This window comes from Acyrthosiphon pisum, chromosome A2, assembly GCF_005508785.2.
Source record: "Acyrthosiphon pisum isolate AL4f chromosome A2, pea_aphid_22Mar2018_4r6ur, whole genome shotgun sequence".
Classification (NCBI taxonomy): domain Eukaryota; kingdom Metazoa; phylum Arthropoda; class Insecta; order Hemiptera; family Aphididae; genus Acyrthosiphon; species Acyrthosiphon pisum.
Window position 1 is genome coordinate 67,937,030 of NC_042495.1, and position 13,226 is coordinate 67,950,255.

A 13,226-nucleotide genomic window follows, 5' to 3' on the forward strand; every position below is an offset into this window, starting at 1 on the left:
TTTGAATACAATTATTATACAAAAGTAAATAGATCACATATTATTAAAATTAAAATAACGAAATACCCAGTAGCAATTAGTATTTAGGTACTTTCAAAACTTAATATTAATGTTCTTATAAATTTTAAACTATTATAAATATATTTTTGATGGTAGACAAAATTTAAAAAACAATATTCGACATATTATAATTTATAATTAAAAAATATAATATAATATGGGTAACATGTAAGGGGGTGGTGAATGCCCCAACAGGAAACAACCCATAACTAAGTTCTTAAAAAAATATGATAATCTATTTCGAAGTATGTACACGTCATCTTATACCTATAAATGTATTTTCTTGATTTTACAATAATTTTCGTGGTTTTAGTTTCTAAGATCGATGTAAAAACATGTTGTTTTTGTGATCCAAAAGTTTTGAATAATGTCTCTCTATATTGATTGCAATAGCGGGCACAGCTGATGGCTTTTTAGAAAACATTTTTTCAACTTTGATCGTGCTTAGTTGTTACACATGTGTAATTACTTATTAACTATTTACCAATTTAAAATGTAATTAGAGCGAATAACTAAAATAAATTAAATCGCTGCTATGCTTTAGTTTGTGGGCACCTACCTATATTATACGTTTATACGTATATGAAACAAATTACTTTTACGCGAACATCGAACACGCATCGGTTGTATTTTTTGTCATCCCGACATTGTGAAACCTTCGTGTATATACCTATAACGTAATATTGTAGTAATATTATGTACAGTATATGGAGGAGATATTTTTTTCCACGATGCACACTCGTAAATCCGGTCTGTAATTGGTTATTATTATTTAACACGGCAGCCGAGGGGTCTCACCGTCCACTCGTCGTCAATCAATTGATGTTGTCTCCTTTATTTCAATTTATTTTTGCAAAACGGATTTTTTCCCTCGATTACGAACAGGAAGTGAATACAATTTCGTTTCGAAAAGACGCCCTCTTCCGCTCTTACAGGAAATCGTGGAAGTGGATGGCGTAGACATTATAATACCTACATATTAAATTATATAAGTAAGAAAACATTTATATTGTAAGAGAATCATTATTTGAATATAATAATTTATTTGGGCGCCGAAATTATCGGTAAATAAATTGTATTTGTATTGGATTCGTTTGGTTAGCATACGTACGCACATTATTACGGTGATATGATTTTATTTAAATTAGCTTATTGTTATTGTACTGCATGGTTTGAAAAAACCACAAAATACTATTATATTAATACGCACTTACTATACTACGCGGTTGTTGTTATTTTTATTTTTTCAACTCTTTATTAGAAATCCAACCCCGAGACGAAGGGCGTTGGGGCATATATATTATATATATGAATAGGTATATCATAAAGCGGTAATCGATATCATACGCACGTCGAAGAGCTTGTTAGTCATACGATATACTACACCAAAGACGCTTAGAGTGACAAATCGTATAATATACAGTTGTATATTATATTAATCAGATCTTTGAAATTAATAATTGACACGAATAGCCCGGTATAAGCGGTTTCTAGTTTCATACGATTTTCCGAACACGCAAATAAAGGACGAGGGGTGCAAAGTCGGCACATGCTTATAATATACAATTTATATATTTACATGATAAATATACCTTCAAGGTAAAGATTTTTTTTAGTATAAACCCGGTCATCTATATTTAAAAAAATTTGGACAGCTATGGAAATAAGTATAGGTAATTAATGTGTCTGTCTGTGTGCGTCTGGGCTAAGGTTCGAAACGAATAAACCGATATTGACCGGATTGTCATAGACAAGTAGAGGACTTTGGAAGAATTGATGTAGACTACATTATTTTCCAGGTATCAACCTCTATAGGGCAGCATACATATGCATTTTATCCTTAAATTATTACGAAAATTAATTTTTTTCATTATTTCTAGACTCGGGTTGCCTTTGATCACACGAGAGAAAAAATAGATACCTAGTTATTATCATTTAATTTGGTTGTCACGAGCAAGAAAGTCTTTTAAAATATCATAACGTTCGTTTATTATTATTTTTTCCTCAGGTTGAAGTCTGGTAATACAACTAGTATTTTATAAAAGACGAGAGATTTTAAATACTTTTTTTGGGAACAATTTATTATTTAGGTATATTTATATTATTTTTTACATTTTTCTATAGCTATATAAAACTTTGATCTTAAAATAAAAAATTCCTTTATTTTCCAAGGTATTACTTGTTTTATTTTCAAAAATCATTTTGTTCAGATATAATGTTGCGTAAAATTCGCTTAAAACCGCCTAAACTTTATTAGAACACGCACGCTGTACGTATGTATAATATATATGTTATATATACATTAATTATTATAGTTTGAGATGAATCTCGTTCAAGTTTTTAGTTTTTAATGCATATAGATATAATATTAATGTCTTCGTCGAAACATGGTCCTCTGCAGCTACCGAACATTATTATTTCCGTCTACGCCTTCACCTCCTCACCAATCAGACTGTCGGTGAAATAAATTATAATTACAGAAAGAGTCGTTTCAGGATGTCTGTCATCATCGTCAATATTATTATTGTTATTTTTAATATCGTCATTATCATCTGTTCCGACATCTTAATTCGAACGCTACGTGGTAATTATTTCGATGTGGTACATCGATTTTATTATAAATTATTGTATTTGAGACCGTTGTGCACCAGCGGGATGTGACTCGTGGGTTCCCAAAGTTAAGAAGTTAAGCTGTTGCTTAAACGCCGTACGTGAAATCAAAATAGACTTAAGTGGTCAGGCGAAAATAGGAAATTAAATCAACGAAGTCCAATCATTTTTGAACGGAAAACTAACAAAGGAGATTGCCCCTCCTCATCTTCCACAACCAATCCAGAATAATTATAATATAATTTAATATTTTTTAGAAAGTGAGTACATACCATAGCATAATAATTTAAATATTCATGTTAGACATTATTGCAAAAATTAAATCTATATAAATAATAGTGAGAATATTTATGAAGGTATCTATATTAATATTGAGTATGCCTAAACCAGTAAACCTGCACTAAATCGTGCTTATAGTTGACCTTTTAGTCTGTTAATCTTCGTTTTCAAACTTATGATGAAAATTATCGTTCACAATACTTAAAACTAACTAAATTTACTTAAATATAATCACGTACAATATTTATAAAATTAGTTTTTTTTTATATCACGTGCATAGGCGCAAATAACGTTTGGGATTTCGGGGGGGGGGGAGGGGGGGCTAAAGTCTTACTTTGATAATATTGAATAAGCTTAAAACAAAATATAGGAAATGTTTGGGGGGGCTATGGACATTTTTGGGAGGGCTTAACCCCTAAAGCCCCCCCTCTATTTGCGCCTATGAGCACGTGTACCTATTCAGCCACAGTACAGTCAAAATAAATAAAATAAAATATTGGAAGATTAGCCCAACCCCTCTTTCATGACCCCATATTAGCTCCTATATTATGAAAAAACGCTACCCGAGTACGCATACCTACAAATAATTTAATTCAACAAAATATACTCCCATATCATTGCTTATCCGTTTATCATGAAATCAACGATACGTATAATATACATTGGTGTAAATGTGTAATCTATGCTAATGTGCTTGAATGAGCATATCAATCCGGATTTTCGGCCTACGTAAATGTCACCGCGACAGTGTTCTCGAAAATCCAAATAATATAACATTTGAACGAAGATGGGTATTTGCGTTTGTACGAGTATACATCATGGCCATTAGCCGTCGGATTCGCGTCAAATAAAGGTTTTTGTTTCACGCTGGCTTTAACGAGATTCGCCTCTGCCACTCCTCCCAACAAAATATAGTAACCAATCATTCAAAAGTATATATCCTCGGGAAACCGGATGGAGGCGCATTTATTTAGAAATATTTATATGCATAATATAGGTACCTAAATTATATTATATCAACTATCAAGAGCCAACGACACAATAATATTATATTATGCTGGTTCAATATTATTGCAATGAATAAAATAATAGCTAACGATCGTCGCGTTCCATGCTGTCGTCGGCTATGCATTAACTCCAATATCTCCGCCATATGTCTCGTACTTTTAATACCTCTACATACGAGTACCCCTCATATTCTATATAATTATGTACCTCTCGTTTATATCTTATGCGCGGTGCGTCGGTTCTTCACTAGATTATATCCGAGTGTTGTTGATTATAATTATTATTTTCCCGATCGTTACGACCGCGCGTGATTGTGCACACCAAATACCAATAACTTATAATATTATAATTTATAATGTTATGCCGATCTTCCCGTTGCAGAAATACAATGTCCGCTGTTTTCTGCACCGTCGACTGCAACTTTTAATATCCGACTGTAGTTTATTATACCTGTATACACGACTGCAGTACTCAAATGCAACGTGGCAGTGCGTTTCGGACAGAGCGTTCTCGCGAATGAAACGATTCGTACCTGTGATAATAATAATATGTACGAGGGAAACGCTAAGCTTTCACTGCAAATAATACTGTGGTTAACGGTTAATCGCGTCCATCGTATAGGAGGTTAGTTAAGGTTATAGGTAAATCTGAAAAGTCGCAGTGCTCATCACACGCGTATTCTTAACTTCGTACCGCATAGAAACATACGTAGTTGCTGTTATTAATTATTCCACCCCAGTCGCCACTATTTAGGAATTTTGATTGGGGGGGGGGGGATGAAATATATAATAATAGGTACACTCAATAAATACGAATATAATAAACATTTTTAAAATCCTCTAACTTGTTGAGTTTAGTGTGGATCAAGGTGAAATAAGAATCAACACAAATTGTATAGTACCTAAGAGCATTTATTATAAATTCATACTAACGAAAATCCGGTGTTTAATACGATAAACAAAAAAAATAGCTATAATACAAAATCCTGTTTTCTATTTTTTTGGATGCTCAGTCCATCGATAAGCTTATCTGGCATGATTATTGTATTGATCGGTGACATGCAAATAAAGCCAACACATTAAGAGGACGCTACACCCGTATGTGTTTTCTCCGTCTTACACAAACACGACATAGCAAATTGTCGTTCACTATTCTCAATAGTGTGCTGTTGGTTTTGATGGCGATAGGGTGAAATGATTTATTATCAAACTTTTATTTAAGAACATTATCTGGGTCTTAGCGTGGGCGATTTTTTAATATTTTAATTTTCAAGCGAGATATGAGCATTTTTAATTTTTGATATTTCACACACCTCAAAAATATCGAAAAATCGCCCACTCTAAGACCCAAATAATGTTCTTACCTAAAAGTTTGATAATAGGACGATTCACTCTAGTATCAAAACTAACAACTCACTATTGAGAATAGTGAACGGCAATTTCCTATGTCGTGCGTGTGTAAGACAGAAAACACACGCGGGTGTAGCGTCCTCTTATAAGGGTCCGTATTACAATAGTTAAACTAATGTTAAACCACGGAATTCGACTGGTAAAATTTAAACTATGATTGTAAAACGGGCACTAAGTGTCTAAGTCGGTTATAAAAAACAAAGTATATACAAATTACTATTTAATGTATAGTTATTATTCAATATTAGATAGGAAAATTGATAAAATATTTACTTCTGTCATACTATTTATTAGGTAAGGCTTAATACTTAATAAAAAGTTGAAAAACATCGTTCAGGTGTATAGCAGTTGATACAGGCAAAGTACAAAATATTTTCAAGAATTCATGAATATTTGGATAAACCTCTTTATCGCAAACATCTAAAGCAGGTAACCCAGAGGTGAATACAATGTTTTCAGTCACTAAAAATAAACCCATGCCCTATGGTAAATCTACAGTATTCATGGTAATTTTGTTTTATTTACCGACTATTTATGGGGTTTATTATAAACACTCATGCATGAAAAATAATTCGCAGAGAATTCAAAAATATAGTATACCATACCACCATAAAGATATATGTTTTTGTTTTCCGATATTAATTATGCCACGAACGACTAGTGGCGTATAGTACCTATATCAAAGCGGACAAATTACCACGGCTAGAACATTTAGAAAACAGATATAGGTACCTACTTAAAACTTAAAAGTAGTATCATATTGAGAAATACAGAAAATAAGTAAACTTAATTTTACAAAAAAAAAGGTCAAGGGGGGGATCTATCCCCCATATCCCCCCCCCCCGTAAATACGCCACTTTTCAACCCAATGGTATAAAATATTATAATAAATAACGCGTATATCTCCTTAAAACTATCTACAACGGCTATATAATTTACTATGTCATAGTAATGTATTGTCCACGGACAGACTAGCTTAAGACACAACGATATAATATTATACAAGCGCTAAACAAAAAAATTCGTTACGGATTATACGAGTTGTTAATAATTGTTTACACGGTGGTTTTATATGGACAAACACGGGGAAGAAATGAGATACATTTATCACAGCATCCGCTTGAACAGATGTAAATATTCTGTACGCCGAAGAAGTGCACATTTTCTGATTCCGAATTGGTAAACGATATATACCAGTATCGTACTATCGTCGAATAAATACATTATTACATTAACGATTGTGCACATTTCGTTTTTTAAATTAAAAGTATAATTTGTGCGTTATTATAACATTAAGCTTAGGCGAATCGATTTGATTTCTTATATATATACTAGATGCATGTGTCCTCGTTATACCTAGGTAGTAGGTACATAAATTGTAGATCGTGTTCAAAGTTTATACTTAGTTAAGTACTTATATATTATATCTGATTGCATGTTGTCAATAAAAGGAAAACATAAATTATTATTATTGTTATTTTCGAACAGTAATCTTGTGGTGGTTACGAGAATATAAATTGTGGCTCGTACTTAACCTTTCGATCCCTCGATGTTATGGTATAGGTGTCGCGTATATTCGGTGTATGTGTCGAGGTTACCAAACTGTGACCTCCTGGAAAATCGCCAACTGATAACAACAACGCATAATACCTAACGACTATTATTTAAATATGTTTTATTGTTTGTACACAAATGCACGTTGATTTCTTCTATAAAACTCGGCTTTTCGTCTATGTATACACATAATGTCATACAGTGTGCGTACTTAAATATATCCTGTATGACGTATGTGTGTACGTTATTAACGTTCTAAAAAAATAAATAATAAAACGCGCTCAGTCATCGTACACCTATTCTATTTTATTGTAGGTATATTCGGTCTTGTGCTCCACGCGATGGGAACTCATCGGTCACAGAACATCGAGACGGTGAATAACAATGAATATAATAATAATAATAATATATAGGTATATGGTATTACACTCGGACCTCGATCAATTTCGATACCTCATGCCACTGCATACAAATATTTATTGTGACCTTTTGCCAACCAATGGTACTGCTGCAAACCATATTATAATACACACGTGTTATACACGTCAATATATACATCAACAAAATGGGCATATAGGTACATCAGGTATATATATATATTGTAAATATTTTTACTTTTTGGAGCAGCCGCGTACACTAATATACACGTTGTAATCACACGAGTTGGCCTGGATTGATATTTTTGAACTTAGACTATTTCAAAATATGGTGCACAAATTAAAAATAATTATGCTTACAAATTGTGAACGACATTTGAATACATTTTAACGGCTAGGTTTCTGAGAAGTTAGCTGCAGATAATTTGAAACGACTGAACTGACAAATCACCGCCAATTTATGTTCACAAATACTTACAAATTACTTAAGTACCTACACTAAATATTCAGAAAACTTGAATTAAAATGTTTGAACTTGGGTGGCTTACTTTCAACGACCAAAGTGAAGTAACTATATAGGACAATTTTCAAGGGGGTGAAATATGTATATTGATCACATGGAGCAAATAAAAACATTTTTATCACTTGAATTATAATAATAATATTTTTTTTAATGTACAGTTAGGAGTATTGTATAATATAAAAAACTTTTTACTCAAACATCTGAAGGAGTTGTCAAGTAGAGCACATAGGCGCATCTTAGTATAGTATAATAATATAATAATAGGTTTAACAATAAGGCAAAATAATTTAGTAAAATTAAATATTTATATGCATAATTTGCACTACCGTTGCTTTCGCATATTATTTATGTCAGCTAGAGTCCAAAAACGAGCTGACCAAGTCATCATTGATCGTTTACGCCACCAGGAAAGCTTTACACGTCATATTTTATAAAAGGTACCTACCTATACACCAATTTGATGACGTGATTCGCGTTTGACTAGGTATAGGTATTATATATTATATAGACGAGGAGTGTAAGTATCGCAGTCCTATATATATATATATACACCTGGCGTCTATATTATGACCATGGCGTGACGTCCGTAGACGGCGTCACGACGACGACGACGGGTAACCCTACCGATCATAATATCATATACCGTAGACGCCAATATAGGTATATGTATTATTTTATTTTATACCTGTAACCATGACTCACGACGTCGCTGCGGCAATATTTAACGTGGGATGGTACGAAAAAATATTATGATATAATTTATATAGGTATGCAAAACTTGCGTTTTTATTGGTTACTAGGCCGGATGATATTATATATTATCAATTATCATACTACTATTATTTATTATTTTTTACATTATGATTATTTTCATTAGGTTTTTGAATCACCGCCACATTTTCGTAAATTAAACATTTCGTTTATATTATAGTTATCGATACAAATCGTATACCGGACTGATATTCAAGGCATTCCAAATTGTATGTGACTTTAGACTTCACCGTGGCATATCTGCTATTACATACAGTTTGGAACATTGTATAACAATTGATTGGAATCTCGATTTTATACGGTTTCTGTGTAGGCTTAATCGAGCATTTTATTCATAGGTATGTTCTTATATGTACTAGTACAATTAATATAAATTATAAGTCAATGTAAATCAATTGCGGCGCAGTATAGGTATATGCGCCCAAACCATTTCTGCGATGTGTGTGTTTTTATTGATTTCAATGAATGGCGTTATTATACCATTATCATACAGGTATACTACTATGCTTACAACGAAACATGATTTTTATACTTGGATTTTATTATTTGTCAACTATCGCGTGCAATTATAAAGCATATAGGTACCTATTGTATTCTGTTTGTTTTCGATTTAATTACCGCTCTATAAGATTACTCATGCAGCATAATATTATTGTTTTTACAAGAGTAGTTGTTATAATTTATTATTATACTTAACAATCAGGAAATATGCGTTTTAAAACCAAAATACATATCATACAAAAGGTTTACAATATATACTGTAGTGCGCACAAACGCATCCGGATACAATAATAATATGATATATTATATACGCGTATATAGCATTATACCTGTTATAATATAATGATCAGCCCCACGGTTAACAGGCGCCGGGTTTTTCAGCTAACGAACCGTATCTGTGGCAATTATAATCCAGCCGTGGGTGTGAGAGACAGAGATAGAGAGAGAAAGAGAGAGAGAGAGAGAGAGAGAGCTACCATATACGTGACCATTGCAAAGGTCTGACCCTGCACCGGTGTGAGAGTAAGACTACGGATGGGTGGCATCGCGAAGGAGAATATCGTATATATATATGTATACCAGCAGCCGGGTAAAATCTCACTAATGAACGTCTGGTGTAAATTAGAGGAACGCGATCTGGAAAGTAGCGTACGCGCGTACATAAACTTCTTGGGAAGACTTAAATATAATTCGCACAGATAGATAGATAGATAGAGAGAGAGAGAGAGAAACAGACAGACAGACAGACAAATAGAGAAAAAGACGAAGCGAGGGGCAAAGTGAAGGATATGGAAAAGGAAACACGTCATCACTGCAGGAGCAGCGGCAGTGTGAAGTTTCGAGGGTTTTATACACGTGTGCGACCACGCGCATGTATGTGTTTTCGAGGTTTTCAAAAGTGTTTCGAGGCTCGTCACGTTTTGTCAAAAACGAGTCTCCCGCTGGCTATATAATAATATTCAGTATAGGAAATGACAACGGCGACGACGAGTATGACATCTCGCGGGGGTGAGGTTAAACGTTTTTGCCTGAGCGTATTTCGGGACTTTCGTCCACACACATATATACAAGTGTACATATATATACCATTTATCGAATCATCTATATAGTAACGCGGAAGTGGGTATTTCTGTACGCGAAACTTTATCGATGGAGGAGGCGGGAAATTTAATCGGATTTATTGCCGGACAAACTATATGGTACATATTTATAGATATATAAAAAAACGAGTGGAGGGGTTGTACAATAACAGAAGTCAGCGAAATAGAAAATAACGCCCAAACTGACTTTAATAATAAAATAACAGAAGAATAAAAAAACAACGAAAGAGAAAACAAACACTGTGGATTTGTCGTGTGTATTTTTTTCGTCGATGGTCGGAGAAGAATCGCGTCTTATATACGGATATATGGTACGGGCTCGTCACGCGGAAGGAGTTTTAGTTTTTAGTTTTTATGTTCATCCGGGGAGGAATGCCGCCGTTGATCCAGTCACATCTGACGGGCCGCGAGCTCTGCCGTGTGAGCAATTGATCGGGGGGGTATTTCAATCGAGAACGGATAGAATGTATATTATACGGCTATACATAGGACGGCTGCTGTTTGAACACAGGGAGACGACGACTCGGATATATTTTATATAATATATTACAGCCTGCGTATATAATATAATACGTACACGGTTGTAGTCTAGGTGGTGTCGTCGTCGTGAAGCGCGGGTTATGCGTCTCGTGTTTTATTTCATTCTTCTCACCGTGTGCGGCTCGTATACATTTATATACATACATATACGTGTGTGTGTATATATCGCTCCGTTCGAAATTGATGGCGGAACGTCGAGAGGCGCGAGTGTAATAATACAAGCCGTCCTATACACCACGCGTTCAGAAATAGCTTTTTTCCCCTTTTTTTTCCTCCCCTTGACGCGTCTCTCACACGCATTGCATACATTCAATGACATGTTAATACGGCACGAGTATTGTAATAAGTAGTTGCAGTCGTTCGCCGTGCATGCGCACTACAGGCTGCTGCGGCGTAGTTGTAATGGTATATTATATTTTAATAAAAAAAAATGGACCACCGTGTTTTCCCGTTTTCTCATTTGATCGAAGGAACCACGATAAAATGAGAAATCACCCCCCCTGTTTATATCGTATACAGTTGTAGGTACTGTGTATCGCATGATGTGATATAATTGTGAAAAGACGAACAACTGATTGCGGTGGCAGTTATATAATATTATTATTATTATTATTATTTATTGTGTCGAATGGTGATCTAAAACATACTTCGTAAACCGGCGTTCTGGGTTAGGTTGCACCTTATATGTATTCATGTCTGATTTAATAGATATTGACGAGAGTCGATATTATTGATGTACCTACCTACTGTCATAATTTATGGGTTTTGCGATGTTATTTTAATTATATGTACCTATATATCAATTTTTACCTTGGGCGAAAACCACTTGCTCTATATGGCCTACGGGACGACATCATTATTATAAATGATGGTATTATTTAAGTGTGAATTAATATTTTTTAAGTTATTAATCAATTTAAATAATTATAGGTATGATTATTAATAAAATAATAGTTTTATCTACCTAAAACATATATTATTTTATCTCTTTACATTTTGCTCAAAATATCGTGAAATGCGTTTCATAACAGTCTGATTTTCTTTTGTTTATTTTCTATTTTTGGCACTTTTACTACGATTAATTAGATTTCAAATTCATCTGGAATTTTCTCCATTCTAAATCAATGGCCAATTTACGATGTTTATGTGTTTGCGAATCATTTTATAGATTGGTAAATGGTAATATTACATTTAAGTGATATAACATAATATATTAATATGTTATATAATATGTTGGAAGCTTGTCAACAGCAGACTTTGTTCAAACAACTAATGGAGTATATTACAAGCAAAGTAGAAAATTAGGAATTTCATAAAATGACCAAGAAATGTATAGAACGCCTAATAAAAGTAATTTGTTGTAGACATTTTACAAACATTTTCACATATGGTCCGGGTAATGTAAAATATGAAGTTATACTTTATACTACTATAATTGTATTCAAAGATAACTGTAGTGGAATACATAAAAATGGTTTTATAAGTAGTACTTATTTTATATTTAATTAGAAGTTATAAGAAAATAATGATTTTGTACCTGCTAATGCTAAATTTAAGAACAACTCAACAATACATAATATAATTTATTTGCACAAATATGTGATTTAATTTTTAAAATATTTTGAATTAACCACGAAAAAATCGGTATAGCCATTAATTTCCTGGTCAATATAGAAAATGTTTTAATAATTATTCGAACTACTCAAAACTGCCCGGGAAATGTATATAATACCCAGATTTTCTACATTTCCCGTAGCATTATAATATAATATAATACTATAGTGCATACGAATAAAAATATAATTATGGAGCTGAAGTGGACACACAACTAAACGGGATGATCATAATAATGCACACGAAGACTTAAATACGCCCACGATAACTCGAAAAATATGCTTATTTTACCGTCACATTCTCCTCGCCCACCTGGTTTTAATATTATACCTTCATCCTGGGTCCGTGTATTATTTTGTTTTTTAAAAATACGTTATTTATATTTACTTTTACTGCCCGAACAATATAATATTGTACGAGGGGAACACGGACAAAAAACAGCATATACATATATAAGTGCTATAATTTCAATGCAAAGACCCTTGTTTGCGTCTGTTTACTCTTAACGGCGGCACGGCGCGAGATCGTATTATACGAACAACTCAATTATATCGTATTTTGTACCTTTTTATTCTTTTCTCTCCAATGTGACAATTTATATTATATATGTATTTTTCTCTTACCCCTATCGGCGGCGGCTACATCGCTGGTGTAAAATAAACCAACTTTTACCGTAAAGCTCAGGTATAATGTCCCCAATGTCCCTTCTCTCGGTTTACTATATAATACTTTATATATATATATATAATAAATATATATTACGCAGTAATACACGTATTGACCTTAGCGAGGCGTAAAAAGAAATCCTATTCCAAATCTTATTTCCACCCCTCTTATCGCATACCGTGACTAATGTGAAACGATCGTGATGGACGTATAT

General features: G+C 33.4%; 1 protein-coding gene across 15 annotated transcripts in view; it reads left to right on the forward strand.

The window, feature by feature from the left end:
* LOC100168086 (collagen alpha chain CG42342) overlaps window positions 1-13,226 on the forward strand; it is a 123,463-nt gene that overhangs the window by 49,236 nt on the left and 61,001 nt on the right. The gene's annotated exons all lie outside the window — the stretch shown is intronic.